This window comes from Salvelinus sp. IW2-2015, unplaced genomic scaffold, assembly GCF_002910315.2.
Source record: "Salvelinus sp. IW2-2015 unplaced genomic scaffold, ASM291031v2 Un_scaffold1131, whole genome shotgun sequence".
Taxonomy (NCBI): domain Eukaryota; kingdom Metazoa; phylum Chordata; class Actinopteri; order Salmoniformes; family Salmonidae; genus Salvelinus; species Salvelinus sp. IW2-2015.
Genome location: NW_019942744.1, coordinates 51,638 through 55,874, shown reverse-complemented (window position 1 = coordinate 55,874; position 4,237 = coordinate 51,638). Strand labels below are relative to the sequence as shown.

General features: G+C 41.5%; 1 long non-coding RNA gene across 1 annotated transcript; it reads left to right on the top strand.

Annotated features, from left to right (window-relative positions):
- Window positions 1-874: 874 nt before the first annotated feature.
- LOC139024173 (uncharacterized) lies at window positions 875-2,247 on the top strand. Its single transcript, XR_011475463.1, has 2 exons — window positions 875-959; window positions 1,365-2,247. It is a non-coding gene; the product is annotated as an uncharacterized lncRNA (long non-coding RNA).
- Window positions 2,248-4,237: the final 1,990 nt, after the last annotated feature.

The following is a 4,237-nucleotide window of genomic DNA, read 5'->3' as shown; positions in this document are numbered from 1 at the left end:
CTCTGGCAGTCTCTATGGGGGTTCCACAGGGTTCAATCCTTGGGCCGACTCTCTTCTCTGTATACATCAATGATGTTGCTCTTGCTGCTGGTGATTCTCTGATACACCTCTACGCAGACGACACCATTCTGTATACTTCTGGCCCCACTTTGGACACTGTGTTAACCCTTTCATGCGTGAGTTCCAAATATCTCTAACGGTCGCCCCAGCGTGAGTTTTTTTATGCACGTGATATTAGAAAGTTCTCTCCATTCCAGAATGTGTTTGTTATGTAACAGTACATTTAATCCGCGCTGCCCTCAAACAAAAGCATGCAGCCTGTTTTTATTTGTCAATTTTAAATTATTTTCTAACAAGTTTTTTTATTTTTAATAACAGTTTGAAATGAGGTGTGTTCCGCCTCATTCATTCACATAAAAGTAGTCATTTTTACTTTTGCGGACCAATAAATTTTTTTGACATTTCTGACCCGGACAAAATTCCCCAAACACTTCTCAATTGTTTGTGCAGGACATTTACTCATCTGCCGTCCTGCATACACGTGGTTTCTTTTTATTCCACCTGTCGCCTGCATCGAAATCAACGTTGTTTTCGTTACCAATAATACCTTTGAATGTGTGCGTTTCTATCAAGTGCCTTATTACGTTATAATAGTTTCTGCATGTCGTGTTATGTCGTTTCTACTGTAGCATCATGTTGTGTATATTCCTTATAACCGCGGACACGCGAGTGTAACGTTACTCATTTCATAACATTTATGGTGTTTATACTCAATGCTTAGGTAGCTAGCTACATTCTCCTATTAGCTCTGGAAAACAATGCTAATTGCGTCAGGGAAGATTAGCATGTGTTGTATTTTGAAGCTACCCTGGCCTATGACTCCCAAGTGGCACAGCGTCTCAGTGCTAGAGGCGTCACTCAGACACCCATCTTCAAATCAAGACTGCGTTTCTATCAAAGTAAGTGCCTAATTACGTTATTGTGTCGTGTTATACCGTTTCTACTATAGCTCACTGTGTGAATGGAGCATAATATATTTGTATATATTCCTTATAACCGCGGACACGCGAGGTAACGTTACTCATGTTACTCACCTTTTATGGTGTTATATTCAATCGTGCTTATGTAGCTAGTTACATTATTCTATTAGTTCTGTAAAACAATGCTAAATGCGTCAGAAGTATTGGCATGTTGTATTTTGACGCTACCCTGGAAAAATTGAAAAATATCTTATACCACTTGGTCGTTTTCTGAGTGCATTCCACAAAGTTGTTTATCATCCACTGCCCCCATTTTGAGGTAATAGTCAAGCACGCAGTCTGGTTTCATGTTTCTCTGTCTGGTTTGTTTCTCTCTCCCGTCAGGTGGTCCACCTTCCCTGTGGCCGACATGGTTGCTGTATGGACAGTGGAGAGGACATGGACGTCTCGTTTGTCATGCCACTTTACTGCCAGCTGTTAACATTTCTTATTTTGTATAACGGGTCATTTAGGATGGTAGTAGCGTTGATGAAATGCAGTCATAGCAGCAGAACTAGAAAGCAGTCTTTACTGTCACCAGGAATGTATACATTTCACTAATTGTGGTTGTCCCCCACTCCTGGCTCTCTCTTATCCTGTAGCTCCAAGGCATAGCGATTGGTCTCTACTATGTGTCCCACCAGCTCCTCTGTCAGAAACAACTTGAAGCACTCTGCCTCAGTTGGAAATGGCAAGGGGCGTTGCACTCCAGACTGGGACTCATCAAAGCAAACACCAGGGCCAGGAGGGGTGAAACAGCAGGGCCAGGAGGGGTGAAACAGCAGGGCCAGGAGGGGTGAAACAGCAGGGCCAGGAGGGGTGAAATGACTGGTGGCCTTCCAGCTACCACAGAACTCCTGTACTTCATCCACTGTTGGTATGCCTCCATCACCACCAGCATCTTCTAATGGAACTGGGACTTTGTCAGTGGACAAGGGAAATTCAGATTCAGGGTTCTCAATGGCTACAAGGTTGGGGGGCAGCTCCTCACTGTCACTGTCAGAATCTGATTCCTGACTTTCATACTCAGACTCATTGTCAGAATTGTAAAAAATCTCCAGAATTTCCACATTTGTTTGTTGTCTCCTTTTGAAAGACATTGCTAATGCTTCAGCTCATCTCACTAGCTACATACATAAACAACAACACTGAATGGTTTAGAGTGAGAGGGTACGTGGTTGACTGCCGGCACGCGCCACTTGTATCAATAAATCACTATCAGAAAATGTTTTGTGTGGCAATTATTTGTGTATTTACGGTTTTATTCACATGTTTTCAAATCTAGGTGACAAATCATGCCTTCCGATTCTTGCACAGATTGTAATGGGCACATATTATGTGTGTAAAATACTTTTTTGAAGGTTGTACTGATTATGATGAGCTAAGCTAATTCCAGCTGTGTAGTCATGTTTGTTGACATTCAATGCATTCTGGGTTCACGTAATCGTCTGTTTGACCAAAGATGTTATAACAAAATGAGGTGAGTAAGAGTTCACTCGTTTTTTGAGGACTGCCGGAAATGAATGGTGGGATGTGAACGACGGTAGACGACACACCCCTTCAACATGCATAATATAAACAGACCAAACTCATCTCGTCTTCTCTTATTATCTTCGGTTTCTGTGAGGAAAAAAATGCATGGCTGCGCGCTGAAACTAATCGTCGGATTACTTTCGATTTCTAAAAAGTGCTTTACCTAATTATTTCGATCAATGGTGTGCTCACCCGTGATGTGATTAATTATACATAGTAATTGCTATTAGCTAATTCATATTGTAGTTTATGTCAGCCGAGAGTTAGAAAATATGACTGCTTGTGTTGGGTCAATCTTTCCTCAGTGCTAGGACAATGTAGCCTACATTTTTCCGGTTAGGATGATTGTGTTATGCTATATATTCTTCCGTGAATATCTGAACATTGAATCCAAAAATAAACTGCTCACATTCTGGACATAACTTTGTATGGACTGTGTTTGTGTAAATAGTTTCTGAAAAAAGTGTGGCCAGCTCAAACGCTGATTGTTGCGTCATTCGAAACTGGCCGTTCTAAACGAGCGTTCTAAATGAGTGTTCTAATCACACGGGTGTGATCGTAAGCTTCAGGGACCACTGTAGAACGATCACACCCGTGTGATGGTACGTGTGAAAGGGTTAACTTCTCTAGGATAGGGGGCAGCATTTTCACGTTTGGATGAAAAGCATACCCAAATTCAACTGCCAGCTACTCATCACCAGAAGATAAGATATGCATATCATTAGTAGATTTGTATAATGTATAGAAAACACTCTGAAGTTTCTAAAACTGTTTGTATCATGTCTGTGAGTATAACATAGCTTATTTAGCAGGCGAAACCCCGAGGACAAACCATTCAGATTTTTTTGTTGTTGAGGTCACTCTCTTTTCAATGGCTTTTCATTGGGAATACAGATTTCTAATTGACCTTCTTGCAGTTCTTACCGCTTCCACTGGATGTCAACAGTCTTTAGAAATTGGTTGAGGGTTTTTCCTTTGTGTAATGAAGAAGTACGGCCATCTTCAACGAGGGTCACTTGTTGYGTACTGCTTGTTAGAAGCGTGCGACCAGAAAGCTAGCTACAGTTTGTTTTAATCCTGTATTGAACACAGATCATCCCGTCTTCAATTTGATCGATTATTTACGTTAAAAAAAGTTATTTTACAAAAGTAGTTTGAAATGTTTTGGCAAAGTTTACAGGTAAATTTTGAGATATTTTGTAGTCACGTTTCACAAGTTGGAACCACTGTTTTTCTGGATCAAACGCGCCAAATAAATGGACATTTTGGATATATATCGACGGAATTAATCGAACAAAAGGACCATTTGTGATGTTCTAGAATCTAGAATCTAGAATCGGCTTCCTATATCGCAACAAAGCATCCTTCACTCATGCTGCTAAACATACCCTCGTAAAACTGACCATCCTACCAATCCTCGACTTCGGTGATGTCATCTATAAAATATCCTCCAACACTCTACTCAACAAACTGGATGCAGTCTATCACAGTGCCATCCGTTTTGTCACCAAAGCCCCATAAACTACCCACCATTGCGACCTGTATGCTCTCGTTGGTTGGCCCTCGCTTCATACTCATCGCCAAACCCACTGGCTACAGGTTATCTACAAGTCTCTCTTAGGTAAAGCCCCGCCTTATCTCAGCTCACTGGTCACCATAGGAGCACCCACTCGTAGCACACGCTC